The sequence below is a fragment of the Triticum urartu genome, chromosome 7 (assembly GCF_003073215.2).
Source record: "Triticum urartu cultivar G1812 chromosome 7, Tu2.1, whole genome shotgun sequence".
Lineage (NCBI taxonomy): Eukaryota > Viridiplantae > Streptophyta > Magnoliopsida > Poales > Poaceae > Triticum > Triticum urartu.
This window is the reverse complement of record NC_053028.1, coordinates 623016979-623036720: the sequence shown is the minus strand read 5'-3', so window position 1 is coordinate 623036720 and position 19742 is coordinate 623016979.

Genomic DNA, 19742 nt, shown 5'->3' with positions numbered 1-19742 from the left:
TTCTTTCATTCTGTTTTATCTCTGTTTCCTATTGTTTTAGTTTTTGTAAAATACATACTAGGCATCTAATCTAGTATTTCAATTTAGTCCAGTGTCACAAAAAGTCTAGTCCCTAAATAATTTAGTTTGATATTTTACTAATTAGTAAAGGCATTGAAATAATTAGGTTTGCTACTATTTAAATCATTTTAGTGTAGTTAAGGATTTCATAAAAGTTTGGTTTCACCACCACAATCACCTATGCATTTTCTGGCACGACACGGACATTTTAGTTTCATTGTTTGAAAACCTTTGTTGTTTGCCTGATTTTTAATTTGGATTCGAATTGGTTTCAATCTAACGCGAGATCAGCAACGGTAATTGAGGTGACGCGGCGTCATTAGCAGAGGTTCACTGTAGCTTAAGTATCCGGGCGTCACAATTCTCCTCCACTACAAGAAATCTCGTCCCGAGATTTAAGAGGGGTCTAAGGGGGAAAGGTTTGGTTACGAAATTCTAACGAATCTTCTCGGTCTTGGTTGCTCCTCTCAAAGTGGTCGATCCATTATATTGATGCTACATTTTTCTGCTTCAGGTCATCAAGATGAAGTCGGCATCCTTTCTTTGGGGGTTCCATCGTACTTACGAAAGAATAAGGGGGTTATTCCGGGAGAACGAACCTCTACAAGGTTGACTATCTGGTTGATAACATCCGGGAAGGTGGCAGAAAGTAACTCTCGAATTGAAACTTAAGAAAATATCGAGAGCAAAGTAATGAGGTTTCATGGGAAGTTTCGAGCGAGCAGGCAACCGTTCGATGCCTGAAACAGGGCGTGCAAGGGGCTCAAAGCAATCGGGAATAAGTATTGCGTCCGGTAACAGATTTGATGATCCCTCGGAAGGTGGCTCGTGAATTGCATACGAGGCCACATGCGAGGAACAACCTTGGGAACATGGGGTGCAGGAGAGTCAGGTTTCGATCCTGTGGAACTATGGGTTATGGGCCCACCATGTGGTTCAAAAGTAGGAAGGACGCCGACATATTGCACGGTCATGGTAGCAAGGCATGGCAGAGGATAGCCCGTCAGTTATGTTGGCAACAACGTTGGTACCAAGGGCGAGGGACGAAGAGAACCATTTTCCTGCTCGTTGAACGAGGCGGACCAATAGGCAAAGTTCTCGTCCATCGGGGGTTACCAGGATGTCGTTAGCAATAGTAACAGGGTCACACTGACAGAGTTGTAAATCGAGGTGTTTACCTAAGAAGGAGAATATTACTGCTTAGATCATATAGATCACAAGAAACGTTAACCCAACAAATGGAAAGAAAAATATGATTATCAGATTAAACAGAACAATGGAAAGGAAAATGTGTTTAAACACATATTTCAAAGGTATATCCTTCGGAAGGACGAGCAGAGCATGATATCCATGACATGATATAATGTAGTAAATTCTTTAGGTAGGGGAGAGAATTTTCATGACATTACCCATACAGCGGTGTTTGGATAATCGAGCAGGAAACATTTAGCATTGGGCTTCAAACGTTTTTGTTGAAAATCGGAGTACCATAGACATGCTTCGAGATAGCATTGACATGGTCATCAAGCAAAGATTACACTTCGGATACACGAAGGATCATTCAGGAACAACTTGTAGAATAAGCCTTACAATTTCCTCATGGAAGAATGGATAATCTTGCTAAAAGGAAGAACTATAACAATAGGCCCTCCAGCCAGGTGTGCTAGGCATGACATCACCTTACCGGGTCATATAAAGACAAACGTTATAATTCTTGGAAAATGAGTCCCAACCATCATATCTGACCGGGATCCATATCTGATTGGTGTCAGGATACCTCAGACTCAGGATGCCTGAGAAGAAAAGGTGCAACACGATTTGACGAGATGACATTGTGAGATTCTCAGAAATGATCTATGGAAGTGAGCTCTGAAACAAGAGTTCTTCAGTAAACCAAGGAGAGGATGAGGAGGTCGCTGATAGGCTCAGTAACAAACCATCGAGATTTCCAAAGGATTGATTTCCACAATTATGTGAACAAGGAAATATCATTTGTCGGATCAAATGATATAATGATGTATGCTCGAGGGAAACATACACAACTGAACAATGATAGAAGGGTACACCCAGGAATCTGGACTAGGTAGCACGATCAATGTTCGAATGATGATTCAATAAGCAATAGACTTAGAATGAAACTATAGACCAATAACTTCAAAGCAATAGGGTTGCTAGAAGTTTAGAATTTACACATCACAGACCATTTGCCGGTATTCCGGTTAGAAACAACACGGAGACCAAGAAATGAACGCAAAAGGCGAGAGATATTACTATATCAAGAATTCTCAAGAGGTGGTAAAATTACCACGACATTCTTGACATAAAAGGTGGTAATATTCCAAGGTAAAGAAGAACAAATGCTAGATAGCAAGGATCTCAAGGTATAACACAAAACATGAATAATTTTGTGTTGAACGGAAGGCAATAAAGTGGTCGGTGATAACACAAACCATTGAGGGGCGAGGATGGTTCTCATCAAGAATTCGATATATAACTTGGAAGAGCTCAGGATGTTGATGATGACCACGACACATTTGTCGAGAGATTTCATGAAGATGTAATCGGTTGGCGATGACATCAAGTCAAATGATGATGCGGCGAAAGTCAAATAATACTTGAAGAAGAACTCGTAAGAAGTTATGCAGTTCCATGATAATCTCGAGATACCAGAGGGGGTAATACTCGATGACAGATCAAAGTAGAGGTTGGACTAGGGTATTGCTCTACAGAAGACAAGCGCTTAAACTTGCACTCTAAATGGTATTTAAAGGAGAACATGGTCGGAACCACGATTGCAAAAGGCCAGATCCCAGATATAAGATGAACTTATACCAAAGGAATAATTTAATTTAAGAGAAGATTTAACGATAAGATCTACATCGTGTCCATGGGCATGAACACAAAGTTCAAGGTCGACTCCCACTTCCCTAATGCATAACCTTTCATTCACTTCTCACTTTTGAAGAAGTGGTAGTGTTGAAATTTCATCTGGCAAAATACCAGAAGTGTATGACTCGTGAAAACTTTCGAGTTCACACAGTTTAGAGAAGGCATATGTTCAACCCATAGGGGCTTCTTAGAAACATATACCACAAGTTTCAAGAGTAAATATCACAAGCTCGAAAGTAGAGCAAGGTTGAGAAAGTAGATGATACAATTTACCAAAGGCATTATGTATCCGAGGGAAGGATCACAAGGTTATTGAATATGAAGGAAACTGCCGGATAAAATCCATTAAAGGATCTGCCGGTCCATAACAGAGCTGACGTGAGCATCGGCACACAACCAGAGGAACTAACAATGCAAAGGCATTGGATTATGGAAACAACTGACTAATCCAGAGCTCAAATGCAAAGGAATTATGATTTTCAAATCAAGGGATCAGAAGCAATGTTCTAATTAGGGATGGATAAGTTGAATAGCCTTAGGGGTACAATCGACGGCAAACAGATTGGTCGAGAACAAGCTCATGTTCCAAAAATGACGTCTGAGCCAGAAAGATAATTTAAAAGGATCAACTGATGATTGCGTGTATTCGCACTCATGTTGAATCAATATGATCAAAATGGCGGTGTCTAAGGATACCAACGAATATTGCCAGACATATGGAAAGCATCCATAATGCAAGCAGACAAGTATTTCGGGGTATCTTGTAATAACAAGAACAACTGGGGATGAATGCAAGAATAACAACTGCAAGTGGTCATCCATAAGGGTTGACGATGGAAGGGGAATTGCAATCGCGCTGAACACAAGTTCTCGGGTTAATAGCTGAGAGTATCTTCAGGGTCTTCACGTGCAGCAGACGATCATCAGTAATAAGGGGCTCTCCAGGTGAAAGTGATAACGAGATCCTAATGTTAGATTTAGCAAATTCATTTAACCCGAATAGAAGAGAGATCAGAGTCCCTGAGTATAGACAAGGAGTAAAAGATCCTAATACCACCCAATGGCAACGTGGGCCCGTAAGACACACAACCATGTTAGTAAAAGTTTTTCAATGATTAGACTCGACTTCGGACAAGGAGTTGGAAAGGGGATTCCTATAGGCAGTCGGCTCTGATACCAACTTGTGATGCCCCCGATTCAATCGTACACTAATCATACACGCAAACGTGTACGATCAAGATCAGGGACTCATGGGAAGATATCACAACACAACTCTACAAAAAAATAAGTCATACAAGCATCATATTACAAGCCAGGGGCCTCGAAGGCTCGAATCCAAGAGCTCGATCATAGACGAGTCAGCGGAAGCAACAATATCTGAGTACAGACATAAGTTAAACAAGTTTGCCTTAAGAAGGCTAGCACAAACTGGGATACAGATCGAAAGAGGCGCATGCCTCCTGCCTGGGATCCTCCTAAACTACTCCTGGTCATCGTCAGCGGGCTGCATGTAGTAGTAGGTACCTCCCGAGTAGTAGAAGTCGTCGTCGACGGTGGCGTCTGGCTCCTGGACTCCAACGTCTGGTCGCACCAATCGGATATAGGAAAGGGGAAAAGGGGGAGAAAAGCAACCGTGAGTACTCATCCAAAGTACTCGCAAGCAAGGAACTACACTACATATGTATGCATTGGTATCAAATGGAAAAGGGGTATCATATGTGGACTGAACTACAGAATACCGGAATAAGAGGGGGATAGCTAGTCCTGTCGAAGACTACGCTTCTGGTAAGCTCCATCTTGCAGCAGGAGAAAAGAGAAGATGGTAAGTTCACCAAGTAGCATCGTGTAGCATAATCCTAACCGATGATCCTCCCCTCGTCACCCTGTGAGAGAGCGATCAACGGTTGTATCTGGAACTTGCAAGGGTGTGTTTTATTAAGTATCCAGTTCTAGTTGTCATAAGGTCAAGGTACAACTCCAAGTCGTCCTGTTACCGAAGATCACGTCTATTCGAATAGATTAACTTCCCTACAGGGGTGCACCACATAACCCAACACGCTCGATCCCATTTGGCCGGACACACTTTCCTGGGTCATGCCCAGCCTCGGAAGATCAGCACGTCGCAGCCCTACCTAGGCACAGCAGAGAGGTCAGCACGCCGGTCTAAATCCTATGGCGCAGGGGTCTGGGCCCATCGCCCATTGCACACCTGCACGTTGCGAGGGCGGCCGGAAGCAGACCTAGCCTAGCAGGCGTTCCAGTCCAATCCGGCGCGCGCCGCTCAGTCGCTGACGTCACGAAGGCTTTGGCTGATACCACGACGTCGAGGGCCCATAACTGTCCCCGCATAGATGGTTAGTGCGTATAGGCCAGTGGCCAGACTCAGATCAAATACTAGGATCTCGTTAAATGTGTTATTTTGAAGTAACCGCGAACGCCGACCAGGGCCAGGCCCACCTCTCTCCTAGGTGGTCTCAACCTGCCCTGTCGCTTTGCCACAAAGAACCACATACAGGGCCGTCGGGAATGTATGTCCTTCCAGCCCCCAATTCGTGAATCAACCGCGGGTACTCCTCGAGCCAACCCGACTTTATTCATCACATGTATCATGTATAAAGTATATAGTATATACCCGTGATCACCTCCCGAGTGATCACAGCCCGATAGTATAGCATGGCAGACGGACAAGAATGTATGGCCACTGATGATAAGCTAGCATCCTATACTAAGCATTAGGATTGCAGGTAAAGGTAACAACAGTAGTTGCAAGGACAGGCTATGCATCAGGATAGGATTAACGGAAAGCAGTAACATGCTACACTACTCTAATGCAAGCAGTATAGAGGAGAGTAGGCGATATCTGGTGATCAAGGGGGGGCTTGCCTGGTTGCTCTGGCAAGAGAGAGGGGTCGTCAACACCGTAGTCGAACTTGGGGTTGTCGGCAGTCTCGGGGTCTACCGGAAAGAAGTAACGGAGGGGGAACACAATAAATAATAGAGCAATCAAAGTAACACAAAGCATAACATGGCAATACGCAGTGCTAGGGGTGACCTAACACAGTGGTAGGCGATACCGGTGAATGGGGGAAACATCCGGGAAAGTATTCCCGGTGCTTCGCGTTTTCGAACAAATGAATTGGACGGGGAAAGTTGCGAGTTCGATAGGTTAGGGATGTGTAGTAGACGAACGGATGACTTATTCGGATTCATATCGTCGTTCTGAGCAACTTTCATGTAAAAGTTTTTTCATCCGAGCTACGGATTAAAAGATATGATTTTCTAAAGATTTTATTAATTTCTGGAATTATTTTTAATTCAAAAATAATTGCTAATTTGCTAGGCGCACCTAGCACGGTGTACACAAAAGTGTACCCAATGACTGACAGGTGGGCTAGAGGGACCCAGTTGACCAGTCAACGTTTGACTGGTCAAGAGGGGTGGGACCCCCTTGTCATTGACTGTTTTAGTTAATTAGGGTTTAGGTTAATTAGTTAGGCTTAATTAGTTGTTTTAGTTTAATTAATCAAAATTAATTAAGTTAATGAATTCTTATAATCTAGTATGTAACTAATTAATTAATTTCGCTTCATGTGTGAGCTCGTTCGGATTCTCTCACTCTCCGCATTTTACTTTTTTTATTTTCATTTTCCTTTTTTTCTTTATTTTCGTGGTCTGTGCGCAGCGGGCCCCTTGTCATTGCCCAGTGAGAGTCTAGCGGCAGCAACAGCCGGGCAGGCGGGCGGAGCCCTCCGTTACGCGCGCTGGGGCCGCTGTGGGGCGCCACACCCGATCTGGGAAGAATCGGGCGGACCAATGCCCCAGGCGGGCCGCGTCGGCTGACAGACGGCGACGTGGCCGGCGCGGCGCCGGGGCAGGCCAGGGCGCCGACCAGCGGCCGCGGGCCGGCAAGTACGCGCCCCCGTTAGTCGCGTCTGGCTCGGCCAAGTGAGCCGGCGCCGGCACGCCCCAGACTGGTAGGTGCTTAAGTGCGGACCCGCCAGGTCAACACAAGCACGGGGGGCGGGCGCTAGCGGTGCAGTCGGAGCAGGCGCGCGGCCGCTGGCAGGCCGCATAGAGGGGCGTCGCTTTCCTCCCAACGGGGCCTGAGAGCCGCTCCTCGGTTGGTAAAAAGCCGGGGCGGCAAACACACACACTCACAAAGAAGCACACCAACACCCAACCAACACACCTAAACAAAGATGCGCCGAAAGCAGAACGGGAATATTGAACCGGGGGGGAGTGATGCGGCGGCCCGGGCCATCCGGCGGCTTGGCTAGCAGCGGGCGAGCCGCCCGATGCACTTATGCAGCACCGAGCGCGGCATGAGCAGGGAGGCGCGGCCGGGCCGGCGAGGCAAAGGCAGGCGGGGGTGCGACGAGCGAGGCCATGGAGAGATCAGGCGGGAGAGCGGGCGACGCGGGCATGGTCGGGCGGAGGGCGGTGCAGGGCGCGGTAGCAGTGGGCACGACTGGGGAGGCAAGGTAGGGCTTGGCCGACGCGGGCGCGCGGCCAGGCGCTGCGCGGGCGATGGCCCCGACAGGGCGTGGAGTAGAGGCGGAGGGGCTTGCAGCTGCGCTAGTAGCAGTAGCCGCGTGGGGGCGCGGCAAGAGCAGCGGCGGACGGCCGTGGTGCACGCGCGTGTGCGGTCCAGGGCAGAGTGGGAGGTGGTGAGCGCACGTGTGGGCCTGAGGAAGAGAGGAGGGGCGCTCACGAGGGGAAGGTAGGGCACGGGGCAGCGGGACATGGGGAGGTTGACGGGGACGATGTGCGCAGCTCCGGCGATGGAGCTCGGCGGCAGGGCGCAGTTGGGGAGGAGGCTACGGCAGCAGGGTGTCGAACGGCGTGGTCGGGGGCGGATCCCCGATCCAGATCGAGGGGGAGTGGGAGGACTGAGGAGGGATCGTGGGGAAGTGGGTGGCTCGCTAGGGTTCGATGGGGAATGGGGGGTTAAGGAAGTGAGGGGGCCGGATGGGCCAGTGGCCTGGCAGGCTGGGCCATTGGGCCAGTTGGCCGGGGGGTGGGTTTCCCCGATTTATTTTTTTTGTTTTTTTCTTTTCTTAATTTTCCTTTATTTTGTTTATCTCTGTTTCCTATTGTTTTAGTTTTTGTAAAATATATACTAGGCATCTAATCTAGTATTGCAATTTAGTCCACTGTAGCAAAAAGTCTAGTCCCTAAATAATTTAGTTTGATATTTTACTAATTAATAAAGGCATTGAAATAATTTGGTTTGCTACTATTTAAATCATTTTAGTGCAGTTAAGCATTTCATAAAAGTTTGGTTTCACCACCACAATCACCTATGCATTTTCTGGCACGACACGAACATTTTAGTTTCATTGTTTGAAAACTTTTGTTGTTTGCCTGATTTTTAATTTGGATTCGAATCGGTTTCAATCTAACGCGAGATCAGCAACGGTAAGTGAGGTGACGTGGCGTCATTAGCAGAGGTTCACTGTAGCTTAAGTATCCGGGCGTCACAAAACTAGACGGGCCCGGAGTGCTTCTTTTAAATGGCTTTTTCCGTTGACCGGGTTTAGAGCCTTTGAATCCGACATTGACTGCCGTATCCTCAGTATTATCGCTATTAATGCGGCACTTATGTTTGTTCCGACGTGACCTGCTATTGCCGTCCTTGGTATCCGAAGTACCATGGTTTTTTGATATGTTGTTACTGCGAGCCAGCCAGCTGTCTTCTCCAGCACAAAAGCGGGTCATGAGTGTCGTGAGGGCTGCCATAGATTTCCGCTTTTCCTGTCCAAGGTGCCGGGCAAGCCACTCTTCACGGATGTTATGCTTGAAGGCTGCTAGGGCCTCTGCATCTGGACAGTCGACGATTTGATTTTTCTTTGTTAGGAACCGTGTCCAGAATTGCCTGGCCGATTCTTCTGGTTGTTGAATTATGTGGCTCAAGTCATCGGCGTCTGTTGGTCGCACATAAGTGCCCTGAAAGTTGTCGAGGAATGCGGCTTCCAGATCTTCCCAACAGCTAATGGACTCTGCTGGCAAGCTGTTAAGCCAATGCCGCGCTGATCCTTTGAGCTTTAGTGGGAGGTATTTGATGGCGTGTAAGTCATCGCCGCGGGCCATGTGGATGTGGAGGAGGAAATCCTCGATCCATACCGCAGGATCTGTTGTGCCGTCGTATGATTCAATATTTACGGGTTCGAAACCCTTTGGGATTTGATGATCCATTACTTCGTCGGTGAAGCATAGGGAGTGTGCGGCGCCTCTGTATTGGGCTATATTGCGACACAGCTCGAATGGGTCTTGCCCGCTGTGTTCAGCCCGGCCGGATTGACTTTTACTGTATCCGGCGTGACGTTTATCGTCTTGCGTAGTGGCGCGCCCATGTGATCCGTAGATTGATCTTGTATGTTTTGCTTTGTCCTCCAATACGTCTCGCAGGTCTGGTGTATTTCCCCATGTCTTTTTGTTTGAATGGCGTCGGGGTGCAGGCTGAGTTTTTGGCTGGAATGCCTCTCTATCGCGGCCACGAGGTGGCCGATTAGCCGCGTCATACGCTTCTTCGTCCAGTCGGGGTAGCAACCTGCATTTTGGGTAACTCTTGGAGGGGCGCTCGAGTTTATATTCCTCGGCCGCGAGGACTTCAGTCCATCTATCAGCTAGCAGATCTTGATCAGCTTGAAGCTGCTGCTGCTTTTTCTTAAGGCTATTTGCCGTGGCTATAAGCCGGCGCTTGAAGCGCTCCTGGTCGACGGGATCCTCTGGAACGATGAATTCATTATCGTCGAGGCTTGCCTCGTCTTCGGAGGGGGGCATGTAATTATCATCCTCCGCCTCTCCATCTGCCGCTCTCTCTGGAGGGCTGGCTCCTCCATCCTCCTGCTCTAAATCTTGCTGGAGGGAATTGTTGCAATCTTCGGCACTATCCGGAGTGTTATTATCTCCTGTGCCGGTATCAAAACTTTTGCTTTGGCGGGACTTAGAGCGGCGCCGCTGACGTCGGCGCTTGGGTTGCTTCTTGGAGGGGTCATCCTCCGCTGTCTCGTCGCCATTACCTTCTTTGGGTGTATCCACCATTTATATATCGTATGATGAGGTGGCTGTCCAGTGCCCTGTGGGCAGTGGTTCATCTTCGTCTCCCGCATCTTCGTCCATACCGTCGATGTCTTCGGAGTCAAAGTCGAGCATGTCGGTTAAGTCATCGACAGTGGCTACTAAGTGGGTGGTGGGCGGGCCGTGAATTTCTTCGTCGTCCGCATCCCAATCCTGTCGGACATAGTTCGGCCAGGATCCTCCAGACAAGGAGAGAGACCTTAACGAGTTCAGTATGTCGCCAAAGGGCAAGTGCTGAAAGATATCCGTGGAGGTAAACTCCATGATCGGCGCCCAATCGGATTCGATAGGAAGGGGCGCAGGCGGTTCGGAGTCCGTGGCCGGAGAGAGATCCGGCAGTTTGTCAACACGGCTCTCGTGCAGAGTAAGGTCGATGTTCGGCTCGATCGCCGATGAGGGTAAGGCCTCCGTGGCGGGGTCCATCCACCCGTCCATGGACAGCGCAATTGGCTCCGAATTAAGGGTCGGAGCGGCTGCCGGTGCGATCTCCTGAACATTGTTGGATGGTAGAGCTAAATCATACTCATCATGACCGCATGACGCACAAGGCAGAGGCTCGAATCCGTCGAAGATCAAGTCTCCGTGGATATCGGCTGTGTAGTTCAAGCTTCCAAACCTGACCTGATGGCCAGGGGCGTAGCTTTCAATCTGCTCCAGATGGCCAAGCGAATTGGCCCGCAGTGCAAAGCCGCCGAATACAAAAATCTGTCCGGGGAGAAAAGTATCGCACTGGGCTGCATCGCTAACGATGATAGAAGGAGCCATCAAGCCTAACAGCGACGACACAGAGGAACTCTCAATGAAAGCATCAATGTCGGTGTCAAAACCGGCGGATCTCGGGTAGGGGGTCCCGAACTGTGCGTCTAGGTGGATGGTAACAGGAGGCAGGGGACACGAAGTTTTACCCAGGTTCGGGCCCTCTTGATGGAGGTAAAACCCTACGTCCTGCTTGATTAATATTGATGATATGGGTAGTACAAGAGTAGATCTACCACGAGATCAGAGAGGCTAAACCCTAGAAGCTAGCCTATGGTATGATTGTATGTTATTGTTGTGTCCTACGGACTAAAACCCTCCGGTTTATATAGACACTGGAGTGGGCTAGGGTTACACAAGGTCGGTTACAAAGGAGGAGATATACATATCCGTATTGCCTAGCTTGCCTTCCACGCCAAGTAGAGTTCCATCCGGACACGAGACGAAGTCTTCAATCTTGTATCTTCATAGTCCAACAGTCCGGCCAAAGGTTATAGTCCGGCTGTCCCGAGACCCCCTAATCCAGGACTCCCTCAAGGGTTGCTCACACAAACTTCTCGGGCTTGAGGTTGTGTACTGCCCATCGAAATACACACAGTTCACTATGTTGACCGAGCGAATACTGCACGAATCTCGGATCATGATCGTGCGATGTGAGAGTACCCAATAGAAACCGGCACCCTCATCCTCGACGACATGGGCGACAGCGTCAACGTCGGCGGTGCTGCTCCCGCTGCATCGTATGTGAACCTATCTTTCCTGTTCGAGATTGTGATAGAATTCATGTTTTTAGTATGTGCCATACATGTGATATGTTCATCTACTATGCTAGTTCGCATGATTAGTTTAATCTATGCTATTGCCGTCATGATTTATCTTCTGTTTATTTGGATTAAATCTCGTAGTAATTTGCTCATATTTCCAACAAAAACCACTCTCGTCTGGACTCAGGCAAAGCATTGGTTCGCTTCCTGTTTGCAGAAAAATAGATGTGCAGAGTGGTCCGCGGATAAATATAGATCCGTGTTGGATGACTTGCATCGTTCCGATAAATTGGTCTAGACGAGCGGTCTAAGGGTTCGCGTTGGAGCCCTTACACTTTTTACAGTGAAAATTAGCATATCTGAAACCTCACAGCCACATTCACCAAACATAAAACAAAAGAACGCAGGGATTGCACAATAGAATATACGATTTTCTCTTCAATTAGACCCAATGATTCGTGACGGTTGTATCTTCAAATCAAATACAAGTGACGCGTAGTTCAGCCGTCAATGTATTCCCGATTACATTATCAATCCGAGGAATGCTAACATAGAGACAGACAAAAGGATGCCTAAGAATGCCATAGTTATAGCTACAACCTGTCGAAGCTCCTTGGCGTTGCCGCCGGCACTGCTCGCCCTGGCCATGTCACTGTCAACCTCGCCGTCAGTTTCCTCCTCCTCCTTCTCCTCGTCCTCGTCGTCACTACCAGTCTCCTCCTCTTCCACGTCGTCGTCGTCATCCTCCTCCATGTCAATGTTGGCCCAGACTGGACGTCGAGTACTTTCCGACGACAGCACATTTGTAGTCGTTGAACCGACCAAGTTACTTCTACGGACGGACGAACGCTGACTACGTAGACGTAGTACTAACCAAGCAGGCACACAAGCAGGTGCATTGATCCTTACGTGAGCTAGCTAGATCAACTTGAGTGATTACGGCTAGAAGTTCTCGTGCGTACTACAAGTGCACGTCCAGGTGAAAGATCGATCAGGAATTAGCTAGTTGAGGCTAGCTTGTACCGCGGTGCATCTCGGCGTAAAGTAACTCTATCGAGTTCGTCAGTAAGCTTCGCTTTGTCGTCGTTCGTCGTCGGTCGCATCCCCGTCGCCGGAAGTACTCGACGTCGGGACTGGGCCAACAATTGGTATCAAAGCAAGGTTGATCTTCTAGTAATGGAGGATCATGGCGGACGACGAGAAGACCAAGCAGCTGGCGGAGTACTCCGGTGCGGCTAAAGTAATTGCTGCTCCGGCGAGTTCGTCGTATCCATGGTTTGATCGCGAGAACTTCGGGGTCTGGAAGGCCCTCATGGAGTGTGTCCTCCGCGCCAATGAGCTATGGGACGCGGTGGATACCGGAGGCGACGCGTTCAAGAAGGAGGGAGCCGAGCACCGGAAGGATCGGCAGGCGGCGTCGGCGATTTATTCGGTGATGCAGATGGATGTCCTCCAGCACCTGATCGCCAAAGCAACGACGAAGGAGGTGTTGGATACGCTGAAACTCATGTTCGAGGGACACACCCGCGTCAAGCAAGACAATCTCCAAACTCTCCTAAGGAACTACGAGACTTTGGTCATGGGCGACGATGAATCCGTCGGTGCGTTCGCTTCACGGGTTGCTACTCTCGTCAATCGGATTCGCGCGCTTGGAGAAAACCTCACAGAGGCCTCGGTTGTCCGACGGTTTTTGCGCGCGGCCCCTCCCCGGTACCTGCAAATTGTCACAGCGATCGAGCAGGGCGTCGATCTCGCGACTCTCTCCATCGACGATCTTGTCGGACGGTATAAGGCTCATGATGAGCGGATGCGGTACAGTCTTGGGGATGGGAAGAACGACGAGCTTGCGATGCTCACAAAGGCGCAGTGGATCGCCCTAGAAAAGCAAAGCAGATCCACGAGTAACAAGAAGAAGAAGGGGAAGCAGCGTTCAGTGAGAAAGAACTTCACCGACTCGGACGACGACTCAGAGGATGAGGCTGCACCACCACCGAGGAGAAAGTTTGACATCAGGAAAGTGAGATGTTATAACTGTGGCCTCCTCGGCCACTTCAAGGCTGACTGCGAGAAAGCACCGAAGCAGAAGGCGCTCATTTCCCAGCAAGGAGATGATGGTGATATGATGTTGATGAGTGAACTCGTGGACGAGGAGGATCCAATTCTTCGAGTGTCGGCTAAAGAAACTGCTGCGCTTGTGGAAGAAAAAGTTCGCTATCATGATCATGGTCCGGAAACTCATGTCAATGCTACAGATGCGGGGAGTGATTCCGAAACTTACGACAATACTACAGGCATAAGTGCTATCTTTGCTGGAGCGAAAGAAGCGATAGTTGTGTGTGCTCGACCATGGAAAAGCAGTATCTGTGTTGCTCAACTGGAGAAGAGGTCCGTAGGTGACCGGAAGAGGGACACAAAAGTTTTGACTCCAGACAAAGTCGTGGCGTAAGAAGACCACGACACCAGCCAGACAGGTGAGATTCCGCCAGGAGGCAATGACGCGCGACGAGATGTGTTACTCGGACCAGGAGAGCGTTGAGCGTACATAACGCTAGAAACGGCAAGGAGCAACTTGCGTCCATGGTATCAGGTAGCCTGGTGAGCACGGGCATCGCGTCGGATGCCATGACACGAGGCGCGGCAGCAAAGCCCGCTACATTCCACACGTCAGGAAGGAGCGTTGCCCTCTCAGCGAGCGCGCTTGGCAGCCTAGTTGCTGGAGCTGAAGACGGCGACACAGCCACAACCCAAGGTAGAGGCAGCACGTACAAGGAATGTACAATAGCTCTACAAGGAAACTCACCACCACGTGAAAGCCTATTAGATGGGCTAGAAGGAGCAGGTGGCTCGCATGCAGGTGAGCTGGAAAGGACCCCGGCTGCACCAACAAAATCATCAGCAGTGCAAGAAGTTAATTTTGCACCTGCGTCACCTGCGTTGGTACAGGAGAAAAGGACACACTCATCTACAACTGATCATCTATGGCCGGTGCTACACCCATATCCGAAGACAACTCTTCGAATGCTTGACCCGGTAAAAGTGAAAGGGAGTGGACGACGGTGTCTAGCAAGCGCCGAGGAACTGGCGGAATTTTTGGACGCAAAGAAGAGTTGGGGTCGATCCATGATAATAATTCATGGGAGCTTGTGGATCTTCCCAACAATGAAAAGGCTATGGAGCTCAAGTGGGAATTTAAGGTCAAGAGAGATGTCGAAGTGTGCATGAAGCACAAAGCGAGGCTTGTGGCCAAAGGGTATGTGCAAGAGGAAAGTATGGACTTCAAAGAAGTGTTCGTTCCCATTGCAAAGATGGAGTTGGTGAGATTACTCATCGCTCTCGCGGCTCAGAAATTATGGAAAGTACACCAGATGGATGTAAACTCTGTGTTTTTGAACGGCGAGATAGAAAGAGATGTGTATGTGAATCAACCATCGAATTTCATCAAAGAGGGAGAAGAGCACAAGGTACTGAAGTCACACAAAATCTTGTATGGGTTATGGCAAGGACCTTGGAAGTGGAACATCAAACTTGATCATACATTGATTTCTCTTGGATTTGAGAAAGCCCCACTAGAGCATCCAATGTACAAGAGAGGTGAAGGAAGTGATCGTCTACTAGTTGGCATCTATGTTGACGACCTATTAATTACCGGAGCAGATGAAGACCTGATTGCAAAGTTCAAGCTACAGATGAAAGAGCTTTTCAAGATGGATGATCTCGGTCTTTTAAGCTACTACCCCGGGATAGAGGTACATCAAAAGATGGAGGGGATCACACTATGCCAAGAGGCATACACAAAAAAGGTACTTGAAAGCCGTGCCATGAAAGATTGCAATTCAGTTGACGCTCCAACGAAACCTCGTCTTGAGCTGAACAAGAATAGTAAAGCACCCACAGTTAATGCAATAGAGTATATTGCAGCTGCCACTGCGGCGTGTGAAGGTGTGTGGCTAGGGCGGCTACACGGTAATCTCATGGATCGAGATCTGGAACAAGTGGTGCTTAATGTTGATAGCAAGTCTGAAAGTTTTTTATACGAAGATCCAGTGCGGCATGATAGAAGCAAGCACACTGATACGGTGTATCACTACATAAAGGACTGCGTGGAAGAAGCTAAGATGAAGGTCAACTACGTTTACACCGATGATCAGATGGCAGACATCCTAACCAAGGTTTTGGATCGAGAGAAGCTCTTGGAGATGCAAAGAAGGATCGGCGTAGGAGCTGTGACGTAACGACTTTGTGTTTAGGGGGTGACTGTTGGAAGTAAACCCGACATACCCTCCCAGCTGGCGGTGTTTGGGTTGTGTACGAGCATGTATTCAATTTGTATTTGAGTCAGAGTTAATCTAGAAGTAGTATTACTCTAGATAGCTTAGCTTTCGTACTATATATATGTACGTACCCCTGAGCTTGTAATACCACCGTGAGTTGAAGCAATAAAGAAAACAATGGGAGCGACACGCTCCCGTGCCAATCCACATCGATTCTTATGTGCCATGCTGTGTACGTGAGCTAGCCAGATCAACTTGAGTGATTACTGCTAGAAGTGCTCGTGTGTACTACAAGTGCACGTCCAGGTGAAAGATCGATCAGGAATTAGCTAGTTGAGGCTAGCTTGTACTGCGGTGCATCTCGGCGTAAAGTAACTCTGTCAAGTTCGTCAGTAAGCTTCGCTTTGTCGTCCTTTGTCGTCGGTCGTATCCTCACCGGAAGTACTCGTCGTTAGGACTAGGCCAACAGTGAAGAGGTCGCGGAGTAACAAGAAAACCCTCGAACATGACGATAACCGCGTCAGCGTCTGCGTCATCATCGGTGTCGGCGTCGATGTCTCCGCCGGTGTCAGCATCGGCGTACGTGTCTGCTTCGGCGTCGGAATCGCCTCCATGCGGCACCACGTGGAAGCAACACTCCTTGTCCATCTCCAGCCGCACCGGGGTCTGTAGCTCCACGCGGGGATTCTCCGCCGACAGCAACGCGCTAAGGAGGTTCCGCGTGTCGATATGGACGCACGCGTCCACCGCGCCCTGGCCGACATCGCTCTCGGAGTCGAGCAGGTAGGCGCCGGTGATATAGACGGGCTCGTCCGGCTTCGGGGTTACCCTGTACCCAGAACCGCTCCTGAGGGGCAGACCCCAGGGGAGGAACCGGCGCGACATCTCATCGTCCACGGCCATGGCCCTGCAGATGGTCGATCAAAATACCACCTGCAAATACGCGGTTGTTCTGATGGGGTGGCAGCTGGTACGCACGTATCTCCTGTGCTCCTCGCTTGCTGTGTGCGGTTGATCTGATGGCTGAAGCGCTTGCTGTGTGCATCGACGCCGTGCTTCCTCCGGTGCTTATATTGATCGGGGACTTACCGAGTCCGACTTGGTAAGTTGGTATGGATTGGCGTATACAGATAAGACGAGAGAGCGAGCGATTCCGATTCGTATGCGGGAGGACCTACCGTGCCTAAGTATCTACCGTTGCAAGTTTCTTGGAGATTCGTGCTTCAGATTCTTTTTTTTCAACTATACTATTTATATTTGTTGGAAAATACGGAAACGGAAAATAGCATATATGTGAGTAAATTGCACAAAACCATCACTTTAAAGGCTAGGTTTGCCAAAAACATACAATACATTTTTTTTGCAAAAAACACTGTCTTCAGTAATCTTTTCGCAAAAACCACCGATCAGTGGATTTGGCTCTGTTAAGCACGCTTATGACAGTTGGGGCCCCTTTTTGCCTACGTGACGTAAAATTTCATGCTAGGTCAATTTTAATCTAATTTTACAAACTAGTCCATACATTTTACACAGATGCCCCTAAAGCAAAAAGAAAAAAATGCAATCAGATCCTCGCCACGGGTTGGAGCGGTCAACGCAGCCTGCGTTGGGCACCTCCTCGCGCAGGAGGCCAAATCGCGGTAGCGGCGACATCCCTCGCCGGATCCCGCAGCCGGCGCTGGGCGCATCCTCGCACTGGAGGCCAATCGGGGCGGCGGCGTGGCATACCTCGCCGGATCCAGCAACCGTCGATGGGCGTCTCTTCGCGGAGGTAAAATCGTCTCTTCGCGGTGGGGCGGCCTCCCTCGCCGGATCGGGATGTGGCGGCGCTGGGGGCAGAACGAGGCGACAGAGCAGCGCGACATCTTTCGCCGGAGGTGCGACGCCTGGAGCGCGTGCGCGCATCGCCGTCTGCAGCTCCTGTCGAGGGGCGCGGGGAGCGTCGGGGCCTGCTCGAGGTCGGCCCTTACCCGCCTGGACAGTGCATGGCGGCGGTGGCGTGGTTGAGTAGAGGCGGGCGCAGCTGGCAAAGGCTGGAGCACGGCGGGGCAGGAAGGTGAGCACGGTGGCGGCTGGCGGATGGTGGTGACCGGCACCATCGAGGCGGTTGACTGTGTGCCAGGACCTGGCAAGGGCCTGGGAAGCACATAAGAAAAAACTTGCGGGTGTTTTAGCTTTTTTACCCGTCTAACACTGTCTGGGGTAAAATGTTATGCCATGTCAGTGAAAAATGGGACCTATCTGTCATAATCTTACTTAACAGCGCAAGATCCGCCGATCAGTGATTTTTGCAAAAAGATTACCGTAGACGTGGTGTTTTCTGCAAAAAAATGTATTGCAGTGTTTTTCACAAACCTAACCTTCAAAGTGGTGGTTTAGTGCAATTTACTCCAAATATATCCATCTGACCGGTTAGTCTCATCCCATCCATTATTTCTTTTGTTTGAACCGCATGTTTGATGAGGCACATGCTCGTAAGTCCAAAATCCTCATAGTGATGATTTCGTTCTTTTTTTTTCAACCAGGATTTGCTACTTTCCTAGATATGGTGCGATCTATGATGTCTCTTACTGATTTACAGCTATCGTTTTGGGGTTATGCTTTAGAGACGGCTGTATTCACATTAAATAGAGCACCATCTAAATCCGTTGAGATGACGCCTTATGAACTTTGGTTTAGCAAGAAACCAAAATTGTCATTTCTTAAAGTTTGGGGCTGCGATGCTTATGTGAAAAAACTTCAACCTGATAAGCTCAAATCCAAATCGGAGAAATGTGTCTTCATAGGATACCCAAATGAGACTGTTGGGTACACCTTCTATCACAGATCTGAAGGCAAGACATTCATTGCTAAAAATGGATCCTTTCTAGAGAAGGAGTTTCTCTTGAAAGAAGTGAGTGGGAGGAAAGTAGAACTTGATGAGGTAATTGTATCTGCTCCCTTATTGGAAAGTAGTTCATCACAGAAATTTGTTCATGTGACTGCTACACTAGTTAGTGAGGAAGCTAATGATAATGATCATGTAACTTCAGATCAAGTTACTACCGAACCTCGTAGGTCAAGCAGATTAAGATCCGCACCAGAGTGGTACGGTAATCCTGTTCTGGAGGTCATGTTACTTGACCATGACGAACCTATGAACTATGAGGAAGCGATGATGAGCCTCGATTCCGTAAAATGGCTTGAGGCCATGAAATCTGAGATGGGATCCATGTATGAGAACAAAGTGTGGACTTTGGTTGACTTGCCCGATTATCGGCAAGCCATCGAGAATAAATGGATCTTCAAGAAGAAGACTGACGCAGACGGTAATGTTACTGTCTATAAAGCTCGACTTGTTGCGAAAGGTTTTCGACAAGTTCAAGGAGTTGACTACGATGAGACTTTCTCACACGTAGCGATGCTTAAATCTGTCCGAATCATGTTAGCAATTGCTGCATTTTATGATTATGAAATTTGGGAAATGGATGTAAAGACTTCATTCCTGAATGGATTTCTGGAAGAGGAGTTGTATAAGATGCAACCTGAAGGTATATCAATCCAAAGGATGCTAATAAAGTGTGTAAGCTCCAGCAATCCATCTATGGACTGGTGCAAGCATCTCGGAGTTGGAATAAACATTTTGATAGTGTGATCAAAGCATATGGTTTTATACAGACTTTTGGAGAAGCCTGTATTTGACAAAAGAGTGAGTGGGAGCTCTGTAGCATTTCTAATATTATATGTGGATGACATATTGTTGATTAGAAATGATATAGAATTTTTGGATAGCATAAAAGGATATTTGAATAAGAGTTTTTCAATGAAAGACCTCGGTGAACCTGCTTATATATTGGGCATCAAGATCTATAGAGATAGATCAAGACGCTTAATTGGACTTTCACAAAGCACATACATTGATAATGTTTTGAAGAAGTTCAAA